Here is a 13094-nt window from a genome sequence, read left to right on the forward strand (position 1 = left end):
AAAAATTACTATATATCATTGTGCTAGGCAGGGGGGGGAGGTCAGGATCCTGCAAATCCTCTGCTTAAAGACATTCAAACAAATCAGTGTATATTGTTCTCATTAAGTTTTTCTTTTTAATTATAAAATGTTAACAGCTGTAGAACTTCCTTAGTTGATTTATTTGTTCATTCAACCAATCAACCAATATTTTCTAAGAGTGTGTATGTGTGTGTGTGTGCACATGTGTGTATCCAGTACTGTGCTAAGAACTGGGAATCCAGGACTAAGACACTCCCTGCCCTTTAGGGGTTCACAGCCTAGGAAAGAAACTGAGACTGGTAGCCCTAGTGAGTCCCAAGCACTGGGCAACATTCAAAGTTTGTGTTTTGTGCCAAACCCACACAGTAGGTTTATGAGATTTAATAAATGAGGCTCAGAGACGTGAAGTAATTTACCCCAGGACATTTCAGCTTCTAAACAGAAAGAGTAAGATGCAACCCAGTCTCTGTGGCTCCATACCTCGTGTTCTTCCCACTCTACCACACTACCTCTAGTGGGAAAGACAGGAAAGCAAACACGGCACAACACAACCCAGAGGGTGATGGACATAAAGAACTTTCAAGCATCATGTGATTTTTTTCTTCCTCTCTCTAAAATGGTATGGGCAGGTTAATCAGAAGGAAAGTCAATATTATGACTGCTTGTTTTTATATTTCTGCCTGACAGTCCAGATAAAAGGTTTTAATTCTGAGTATCTTTGAGAACACAAAGCCTCGGAGCTCTGAAGCATTGCGTCAATAAGCACTTCTAATTAAATGGTTTAATAGTCAATCCTTACTTAGTTAGATTCATGAAAAATTTACATATGCATTCCATACCCAGCCCCCATTATGCTCAGCATAGCACATTTCCTCCAAGAGTAAATGGACCAGACTTTTCCCCAGCCCAGAATTCTGTCTATATTTGCAGCCATCCTAACTTCTTTCTCTCTGATCCTGTCCCTTCAAAGTCCAATATCTTCATCTCGCTTCCACACCACTTTCTCTGGTTCTTTGTTTTCCAGCACTTTCTCCCTCCTGTAGGTTCAAAGTCTCTCTCCCCTGACTGAAGGAAATTCAACCCATAAACATGCTAAAGTCTCTTCTATTTAAAAGTAAGAAATAAAGCAAACAGAAACAAAACAAAACCCTCTTAACTTTGCATCACGCTTTTTCTATTGGTCCTGTCTTCCCATTTTCCTCAGTTTTCTGGCAAGTTTTTGTCTGTATTTGCTGTATTCAGTTTCTCACTTTTATTTAATTTATTTATTTATTTAAACATCTCTATTAGAGTATAATTGCTTTACAATGATGTGTTAGTTTCTGCCGTATAACGAAGTGAATCAGCTATGCATATACATATATCCCCATATCTCCTCCCTCTTGCGTCTCCCTCCCACCCTCCCTATCCCACCACTCTAGGTGGTCACAAAGCACTCAGCTGATCTCCCCGTGCAATGCAGCTGCTTCCCACTAGCTATCTATTTTACATTTGGTAGTGTACATATATGTCCATGTCACTCTCTCACTTTGTCCCAGCTTATCCTTCCCCCTCCCTGTGTCCTCAGGTCCATTCTCTATGTCTGTGTCTTTATTTCTGTCCTGCCCCTAGGTTGTTCAGAAACTTTTAATTTTTTTTTAGATTCCATATATATGTGTTAGTTTCTCACTTTTTATTCATTCCTCAACTGCTATGTTGTGACCTCTGGCTCTTCCAAAAATACCTTGAATAATTGGAGGATTTTATTTTGTATTCATTCAGTCATTTAATATATATATCCCAAAATGATTCGGAAAATCTTAAATCCATGATTCCAAATACACAGGATATCTTTACATCCTGACTTTTGCTGGCATTTTCAGCTGCATGTGATATTGCTGACACTTGCCTTCTATGACGTTTCTTCTTGTTCTTTTTTACTCAAACCGTTACTTCTTGGTCACGTTTGGGAGTGCTTGCGCATCCTGCCCCATTTATACAGGGGTTTCCCAGAGTTACATCCTCAGGCCAATGGTTTCCTCTCTCTACACACTATCCTGGAACATTCTCTTTAATTCTAATGATATGAATAATTATTTATAAGCTGAGGACATGCTAATATTTAGCTTTGGCTCACATCTTTTTCCAAAGCTTCAGAATCATTTAGTCAATTGCCTACTACAATTTTGATGCCTCACAAACGCATCCAAGTCAATATGTATCAAATTGAATTTTACACCATTCCCCTAAATGGACTCTCCTCCTTTGTGGGATAACACAGATATCAGTGTGTTTTGTACTTAACCCTGAAAACTAAAGGTTATCTCAGTCTCATCCCATCCCTCATCCACTTATTCATTCCCTCTCCACTACATACCGGTTAAGGGGGTTCCAGAATCCTGTTTTTTCTAGACGTTACACATCTTCCAAATCTATACCATGTTATTGCCAAAAGCAATGTCGAGAAAAAAAATGGAGCTGGAGGAATCAGACTCCCTGACTTCAGACTATACAACAAAGCTACAATAATCAAGACAGTATGTTACTGGCACATAAACAGAAATACAGATCAATGGAACAGGATAGAAAGCCCAGAATAAACCCATGCACATATGGTCACCTTATTTTTGATAAAGGAGGCAAGAGTATACAATGGAGAAAAGACAGCCTCTTCAATAAGTAGTGCTGGGAAAACTGGACAGCTTCAAGTAAAAGAAGGAAATTAGAACACTCCCTAACACTATACACAAAAATAAACTCAAAATGGATTAAAGACTTAAATCTAAGACCAGACACTATAAAACTCTAAGAGGAAAACATAGGCAGAACACTCTATGACGTAAATCACAGCAAGATCCTTTTTGACCCACTTCCTAGAGAAATGGAAATAAAAAGAAAAATAAAGAAATGGGACCTAATGAAACTTAAAAGCTTTTGCACAGCAAAGGAAACCATAAAGAAGACAAAAAGACAACCTTCAGAATAGGAGAAAATATTTGCAAATGAAGCAACTGACAAAGGATTAATCTCCAAAATATACAGTCAGCTCATGCAGCTCAATATCAGAAAAACAAACAACCCAATCCAAAAATGGGCAGATGACCTAAACAGACATTTCTCCAAAGAAGATATACAGATCGCCAACAAACAGATGTAAGGATGCTCAACATCACTAATCACTAGAGTAATGCAAATGAAAACTGTAATGAGATATCACCTCACACTGGTCAGCATGGCCATCATCAAAATATCTATAAACAAATGCTGGAGAGGGTGTGGAGAAGAGGGAAGCCTCTTGCACTGTTGGTGGGAATGTAAATTGATACAGCCACTATGGAGATGAGTAATGGAGTCCCTTAAAAAAAGAAAAATAGAACTACCATATGACCCAGCAACCCCCCTACTGGGAATACACCCTGAAAAAACCATAATTCAAAAAAAGTCATGTACTACAATGTTCACTGCAGCACTATTTACAATAGCCATGACATGGAAGCAACCTAAGTGTCCAACAGCAGATGAATGGATAAAGAAGATGTGGCACATATATACAATGGAATATTACTCAGCCATAAAAAGAAATGAAATTGAGTTATTTGTAGTGAGGTGGATGGACCTAGAGTCTGTCATACAGAATGAAGTAAGTCAGAAAGAGAAACACAAATACCGTATGCTAACACATATATAGAGAATATAAAAAAAATGGTTTTGATGAACCTAGGGTCAGGACAGGAATAAAGATGCAAACATAAAGAGTGGACTTGAAGACCTAGGGAGGGGGAAGGGTAAGCTGGGATGAAGTGAGAGAGTAGCACTGACATATACACACTACCAAATGTAAACTAGATAGCTACTGGGAGGCAGCTGCGTAGCACAGGGAGAAGAGGTCGATGCTTTGTTCCCACCTAGAGTGGTGGGATAGGGAGGGTGGGAGGGAGATTCAAGAAGAAGGGGATATGGGGAAATATGTATACATATAGCTGATTCACTTTGTTATACAGCAGCAACTAGCACAACGTTGTAAAGCAATTATACTCCAATAAAGATGTTAAAGAAAAAAAAGAGTAAATGGAAAAAAAGCAACATTTGAATAAATGGAGATATGTTCCATGTTCATGTACTGGAAGGTTTAATATTATTGCCAATTCTTCTCAACCTGATTTATAGATTCAATGCAAGCTCAATCATGATCCCAAAATGGTATTTTGTCTATATTTATAAACTAATTCTAAGGTTTATACCGAAAGGCAAAAGATCCAGAAGCACCAACACATCGCTGAGGAAGAAGAGCATAGTCATAGACCAATACTAAAACTACAGTAATAAAGTCAACATGGGGTTCATGAAAGAATAGGCACATTGATCAGTGCAACAGAATAAAGAGCCCAGAAACAGACCCACACAAATATAGTCAACTGATCTTTGGCAAAGGAGCAAGGGAAAGTAGAGAAAGGACACTCTTTTCAACAAATTATGCTGGAACTGTATGTTCACGATCAGAAAGTAAAACTAGACGTAGACCTTATACCTTTCAGAAAAAAGAAAACACCTCAAAATCAATCAAATACTTAAATGCAAAAAGCAAAACTACGAAAGATCTAGGAGAAACATAGAAGAATATCTATATGACCTTTAGTTTGCAGATGACTTTTCATGTATAACACTAAAGCAATGATTAATGAAAAGAAAAAAGTTAGATTTATCAAAATTAAAAATTTCTACTCCACAGAAAACATTGTAAGAAAATTAAGACAGCCATGGTTTCGGAGAAAATATCTTCAAAACAAATTTGATAATGTACCTGTATTAAAAATATACAAACAACTCTTAAACCTCAACAATAAACAAACAACTCAATTAAAAAATGGACAAATGATCTGAACAGATACATAAGAGAAATTCCTACAGGGGGGATTCTATAAAATACCTTACCAGTACTCCTCAAACTGCAAAAAGCCAGGAAACTGTCACAGCCAATAGGAGCCTATGAAGACATATTGACTAAATGTAATGTGATACACTAGATGGGATCCTGGAACAGAAAAAGACATTAGTTAAAACTAAAGAAATATGAATAAACTAGGGACTTTAGTTAGTAATCATGTATCAATATTGTTTTATTAATTATAAGAAATATACCATAGCAATGTAGGATGTTAACAATAGGCAAAACTGAACACAGGGTATATGCGAACTCTTTCTACTGTCTCCTCTATTTTGATGTAAATGTAAAACTGTTCTAAAAAATAAAATCAAGTACTTTTCTAAAAGAGGGTATTACTTAAATAAATAATTTATAATAATTGGATCAGACAGAGGTTACCAGATTTGACTAAATTTAATTTCTAAATTTCCCTCATGCTGTCTTCAGCTGGAATGTAAAGATGATAAATTTTCTTTGCACTCCTGAATGTAATGTGTGTAAATTAGGCAAAGAAATTAAGAGTCAGAGAATTAAAAATCACGTAGCTCCTAATGGCAGAGCTGTGACTCAAACCCCTGATTTCAGACTCTAGACTCCAAGTTCTTTCCACTTTACATGTAAAAAAGCACTCTGGGAAGGTAACCAAAAATAAAAACACTCTTTTATTTCAAACAAGCTACATCATGCTTATGAAAAACACACTTGAATGTGAGAAATAGTAAAATTCAGACAGTCTGAGAAAGCCAGGAAATATATTTCAGGGGGATGGTACAAAGAGAGCCACAGTGTGGACACAGATCATGTAAGATATATATTGAAGATAATAAGTCAAATTCATATCTGTATGGTTCAAAGAACCATACTTAGGAATGGAATGAGAACAAAATGAATTCAATCACTCACATCAAAAGAATCTTTCTTTCTGTGTTTTATATGAGCTTTGTCTGGGGTCTTCTGGTTTCTATGGATCAAAAGCTTAAAGGCTTCACCTGTAATCTAATTTGTTATGGTTTGTTACTATTTTATTATCTAAAGGATGAGAAAAATGCAATTAGTTCACTTTACAACATTCAATTTTTTAACATCGCAGCAGTTAATTTTCCAATATCTGAAATATCCTCTTCTTTTCAAATTCTGATCACCATTACTTTTTGTTTTTTTAATATCTTTATTGGAGTATAATTGCTTTATATTGTTGTGTTAGTTGCTGCTGTATAACAAAGTGAATCAGCTATACATATACATATATCCCCATATCCCCTCCCACTTGCGTCTCCCTCCCACCCTCCCTATCCCACCCCTCTAGGTGGTCAAAAGCAGAGCTGATTTCCCTGTGCTATGTGGCTGCTTCCCACCAGCTATCTATTTTACATTTGGTAGTGTATATATGTCCATGCCACTCTCTCACTTCGTCCCAGCTTACCCTTCCCCTCCCCGTGTCCTCAAGTCCATTCTCTATGTCTGCGTCTTTATTCCTGTCCTGCCCCTAGGTTCTTCAGAACTTTTTTTTTTTTTTAGATTCCATATATATGTTATCATATGGTATTTGTTTTTCTCTTTCTGACTTACTCTGTATGACGGACTCTAGGTCCATCCACCTCACTACAAATAACTCAATTTCGTTTCTTTTTATGGTTGAGTAATAGTCCATTGTATGTATGTGCCACATCTTCTTTATCCATTCATCTGTCGATGGACACTTAGGTTGCTTCCATGTCCTGGCTATTGTAAATAGTGCTGCAATGAACATTGTGATACATGACTCTTTTTGAATTATGGTTTTCTCAGGGTATATGCCCAATAGTGGGATTGCTGGGTCATATGGTAGTTCTATTTTTAGTTTTTTAAGGAACCTCCATACTGTTCTCCATAGTGGCTGTATCAATTTACATTCCCACCAACAGTGCAAGAGGGTTCCCTTTTCTCCACACCCTCTCCAACATTTATTGTTTGTAGATTTTTTCTTGATGGCCATTCTGACTGGTGTGAGGTGATACCTCATTGTAGTTTCGATTTGCATTTCTCTAATGATTAGTGATGTTGAGCATCCTTTCATGTGTTTGTTGGCAATCTGTGTATCTTCTTTGGAGAAATGTCTATCTGTACTTATTTCCACAGATTTAGAATTTAGAAAAGTTCAGAAGACAAAACTTTAAATTGTTAAATTGTGTATTAGTATTTATAAAGGCAAGTGTTTGCCAAAATCTTGTTTAGTGATTTTGTGAGCAAATTCAAAATTTAGCGGGAGGATATTATAAATATAATAATATCAATTCTATGAATTAAGTGCAGTAAAGTTAACTCCGTATTAAATTTGTAATATATGAGTCCATGTATATGTAAACAAAGATGATACAAGATACTTAGAATAACACACTTATTCAATTATATAAATTTCCTTTCAAAAAAATATGTACTTCTGGTTTCTACACAAGGAGATAAATGACATAACTCTAGTTGATTCAACATAAGGGCTGATTACAAGTTGGAAAATAAATTAAAGCCAAGAGACTTCACTTTTAACCAGCAGGACACATTTGCTTTTCAAGTGAAATGTTCTTGAATGAAAAGGTTAATAGAAAATAATATTAAGTACATGAAAACTTGTCAAAAACTTACTTTTATCCCTGTACTCAAATAGCCTATGGGGTGAACAGTCAAATAAATTATAAAGGTAAAATGGAAGAGACAGAACCCTGGAGCTGAAACTAAATTGAAAAAGCAAAGGAAAGGAAAAACAAATCATTTGCCAATGTGTAAAACTGTGAAATGACCTCATTTCATACGTTTGGAAAGTCTCATATGTTTTTTCCCAAAAATCCAACAAACCATCCTCCTCAATGGTAAGCTTACCTGTCAGAGGTATTGATATTATGGCTTGCATTGTCCACTTTCCTCCAGGAATTACTGACTTCTAAAGGGATTATTAGAGTTACACTACATGTCTGGATATAATAAAAGCAAATGACAATCACATACTCTAAATCTCTAGACTATGTGTGTAATTACCTGAGTTGCCTACTGCATATACAGATTCTTGGGTTCTATTGCTGATATACCAATTCTGATGGCTGAGATCCAGAATCTACCTTTTCAACAAGCATCCAAGTTGATGGTTGCCACACTAATACTTAAGAACTTTGCTTCAAGCTAATATAATTGATTACAGTGTAAGATATATAACTACCAAATAGGAACTAAAAGTGGAAACAAATAAGATATAAAGGTTTAACAAACTGGATTTGTTTGTTTACAAAGTTAAATGAGAATATGTCTAAGAATATCACAATATAAATTAAGTAGTAGTAATATCGATCAAATCCCAGATGGATTTCAGTACTGGTTGAAGACAGTTTGTGGTTGAAAAAGAGTCCTTTTTTCCTTCTTTCTTTCTTTTCTTGCTTAAGTGAACCAATCTCACATTGAGCTAACTTTGAGATCAGAAAAAGATAAAAGCATCATATCTATGTTATATAACTGATTGCTGAGCTTTTATTCTTGTCCCCCATTCTTTAAGCTTTGTCTTTGGTAATGATAATTATACAGAGGAGAATAGAGCAGGTAAGGGGAAGAGAGAGAGGTGACTGGGGAAGGCTACTGTATACAGGTGGTCAGCAAGTATTCAATTTTATAAAGACATAGAAACTAACACTTTAATTGGTCTTAATGTATTTCCTGTATTGTTTACTCAACATTGGTAGTTTCATCAGTAATATAAATGTATACCAACTGTTACTGTCCTGAAACTAAGAAGATAAATTTTGTATAATTGATTTTTGAACAGTTCAGAAACATAATTTAAACAAAATGCGGTCATTTTACATATTCTTAATTTAATAATAAAAATCACTTATGTGTTTAAATTTGTCAAAAGAAGGCAATCAAAATCCTACCTTTTTTAGGTTTGTAAGAAGCTAATTCTCCAAGAAGACAGAAATAAACAACAGATCTCCATATGTCTTTGATGTCACAGCCATCCAAAGTCAAAAATCTGTCAGGAACAAGCCAAACAAAAAGGGTGTTTTAAAGACAAGAGTCCTGGGACACACACACTACACACACACACACACACACACACACACACACACACACACACAATCAAGTAAAAACATGCCTATCCCTCTGAGTTTAAAATGGCAGCCTGGGCCAAAAAAGATCTATTCATGAATGAAAGACTTTGAGATGCAAATCTTTACAACCGACCAATCCCTGTTCTACCCTTCAAAACCTCCAAAGCCACTTCCCTGATTTAGAATTAATGACACATAGGCATCAGTCATGAGTATGATTTTCACAATTACTGAAGGGTTTTCCAGTCTGCCCCTGTTCAGTGCAACGATTGTTGGACATTGTGGTTCAATTAGAATTTGAAATGTGCCATTATTCCATACAAACACTTTTTTACTCATTTTCCTTTAGCTCCTAAATTACTTTTGACATTGCCCTTTCATAAGCTCGATTTAGTATTAGCTTCAGTTTCATGAGATACCTTTCAGTCAGATGATATCTGTCTTACGTTTGTTAACCTGGTTCTATTTGGGCGCCAAGTTGCCCGGCTTCGTGTGGGAGCATCTCTACCTTTCCCCTTTCTTACATTCATGTCTTTTCTGGGCAAAATGACCCTTTTACAGCCCTGAAGACAATTTCAGTTTGCTTTTTTCTCTTCCTACTCAAAGAAATACAAGAAGGAGTCACTAGACCAATACTTATCATATTCTCCTTCATTTCACAATAACTATTTCATAGAGTTTTTCAAAAAATTACATTTACTGTTATGTACGTTCACTGTAACAATCAAAACAAGGAGAGAGAGGAGAAAGGTAGTTTTCTCCTTTTATTCCACTGACATCATGTAACCAATGATAATATTTTGGTGTTTATCTCTCCATTCTTCTCCCAAGGCTTTTGCAAACCTATGTAAACACTGATTTACATATCTGACCTTTACATTTTTCATTTGGTTCTCTAGATGTGGCTTTTTTTCTAAAACTTCTTTGCACTGGAACTGGAACTGGTTCAGGTATTATTTTCTTATTCTTCCTTCATGATTTTTTACATTTTCATTTATATCATACTCTGGGGACCTTACTTCAGCTCTTAGCAGAACTGCCAGTCCCGTTTTGTCTAGCTATGCCCTTATTGAACTGCAGGTGGCTGCCCTCTGGAGATGTCCAAGTGTAATTTGGCCTCATCCTCAGCTTTTCTCTTCTCTGAGAGTTAAAAGTGACTGGATCCAATTCAGCGAGCAGGTGTTAATTGTGACTGTGTGGCAATTGTCCCTTGCATGGGACTCATGGAATATTAGCTTAAGAAGGACTCTGTTATAGCAAGAGAGAGATTCTAGAATTCGTGGAACAAGCAGGGTTGTTGGAATGTTACTTATGTGGATCCAAAACATCTTAGCGCTGATCTATTGAAAATTTTTTTATTACTTGATAAGGTTTAATTGGTCATTCTCAGAGCTGGCTTCTTCCAGGAAGGCTGATTTTACCTACAGATGTAGAGTAACTTTACTGGTCAATTAGCTAGGTGAACAAAATATGTAAAACAGATTGGACAGCCACTGGGTGGCAGCAGAAATTTGATAAATATACTGCATGAATATACTTCCTTATTGTTTTATCTTATCTCTTACAGTTTAGCATACTAAAAGACATTTTTTCAACAAAATATCTTTTAATAGATTATATTCATCTAACTTTTCTCTCTAACATAAACTAGGATATTCGACTATGAGAAAACTTCAAAACATTAAACATTATGACCCATTAGTCTATGAACATAATATGAAATTTTAACATTACTCAGGATAACTTTGTAGGTGGACATACATTGTTTTCCTAATAATTAAAAGTTGTCATTACTTTTAGTAGCTTTAAAAATCTACTAACAGAAGTTTTATATATTCAAAGAAAAAATGTTGAAGAATTCAGAAAGGAGAAAGAACAAAATTACTCAAAATCTCCAAACCTAAATTAACCATTGATAGTCACTTGTTATTATTTATCTTGTCTTTTTCAACAATAATAATGTCTATTTTTACATAACACTTTAAACTGCTCTTTTTTTCTATTAACATAATGTGAATTATTTCCCCATGTCATTCAATATCCTTTTGACATAGAGAGACATAATATTATTGTTATTCAATAATATTCCCTCATATGGCTAGAACAATTTATAACCAGTTCCTTCTTGTTAAGCATTTGTCAATTATTTACCAATGTTTCTAGTATTTACTCTTATAGACAACTGTTGCTAATTTTTAAGGCTAGATAGCTGATGGTTTTCAGCCTTCCAACGTGAGGTGGTAAATTAGTATTTCATCTACTGAGAGATCCTGGTGCAATGTGTTTTTTAGCTTTCTGACCAGAACTTTCGATCAGAATTACTTGGATTGGTTCTAAATCAGAACTCCAGGTTTGAGGCCCAGACTTCTGCAGTTTTTAACAAGCTACCTGAGCTATTTAAATGCATACTGAAGTTTCAGAACCACTCACACTCTAAATAAAACGATATGGTCAGAGGCCTCAGTAATACTGTTAACAGGAAATACACAAACTTGGAAAAACATTTACATTTCACTTGTTTCCATTTCTTCCTATATGAAATGGAAATGATGATAAATCCTAAGGTTAGGGTAAGGTCACTGGAATACTGATATTTATAAAGAGTTCATTTCCAACTAAAATGCAGGCATTGGAGACACTGTGGGGAAGAATGTCTCTTTGAATACAAGAGGTCATGTATCTTGAGTGCAACAAACATTATGCTAAGCTGTTTACATGTATCGTTATTTCTCATAACAAACTTTCCAGGTTACATGGATAAGCTCAGAGGTTCAGACTGATTAAGTAAATTAACCTAGATTACATTGTTTGTCAACATCAAAATCTGAATTCAATGAAGTCTTTCTGGTGCTATGACCTATATTCATTCATGTCTAGGACTCTGTAAGGCTATACGCAGAAAGGTGCACGTATAGGTAGGCAGATGAAGTTTCTTCCTGGTTCAATAAAGGGTTATTGCATGGTTATTGCTTTGTCTCCTCCCCCATGCTGTTTACAAATGGCAAGGGAATACTTCAGAGCTGATGACTGAGAGGCAAAATTGTACTTTTGATTTTTTGTAAGCTTCTGCATTTCAGATGGTGCAATTATCAATAACAGGTCAAAACGTGGTATATATATATTGTTCAGAGGTTTTGAATAAAAGATGTAATAAAATGCTCTATGACACAAAAACATATCTCCGCTGACAGTTTCTTTAAGATTTACAGCTATTCGTAACCAGAAGGGGTCTATGACAGAGAAGCTAATTCTGGAGTAGTTCACGCATGTTGACATATACACAGGACTGCATGCTTTACAAAGGGCATGGCCTTTGGAGACACAGGGTCCTTTTCAGTTGACTTAATGTGTTTGACTCTTACATTCCTTATCTGAAAATGTGGATCATACACTTTCTTAGCTCTTAGAGGTGGCTTTAGAACTAGCAAGGCAGTAGATGATATGATATATGATACCCTTTTAATATCTTGCTTGGTGAATAAATAAATAATCCAACTTTTTATTAGAAGCTAATAACATGGGCAAAGGAAAAATAATTGATTTTAATTATTTCCTGGGAAAGTTACACTTTATTCTCAAGTTGGGCCTTTGGAAATAGCTGATCCCATCAGTCATGCAAGAGTCTTGGTAAACGGAAGGCCTAGAAGTTCATTATTTTGCCTTGTGTGAGAGCTTCCCCTTCTTTAAGGGCTATTCTGAGAATTAGGATAATTATATGTAAATTATCTACCACAGCATAGAGACCTAGGATGTAACATTTGCTTTTGCCTACACCCTGAAGGCTCTCCATCAGATAGATGCCCACTTGGCATACCTCTGCACCCTCATACCTTCTTCAGTTCTCTACTCAAATATGGCCTTTATATTAACTCAGGAAATCACAACAATAGACCATGGACTGGGTGGCTTAAACAACAAAAATTAATTTCTTACAGTTCAGGAGGCTGGGAAGTCCAAAATCAAGGTGTTGGCTGACTTGGTTTCTGGAGAGACTTCCTTCTTGCTTGTCCTTACATGGCAGAGAGAGAGAGAGACAGAGACAGAGACAGAGACACACACACAGAGAGAGAGAGAGAGAGAGAGAGAGAGAAACTCTGTAA

Source organism: Lagenorhynchus albirostris, chromosome 14 (assembly GCF_949774975.1).
Source record: "Lagenorhynchus albirostris chromosome 14, mLagAlb1.1, whole genome shotgun sequence".
Lineage (NCBI taxonomy): Eukaryota > Metazoa > Chordata > Mammalia > Artiodactyla > Delphinidae > Lagenorhynchus > Lagenorhynchus albirostris.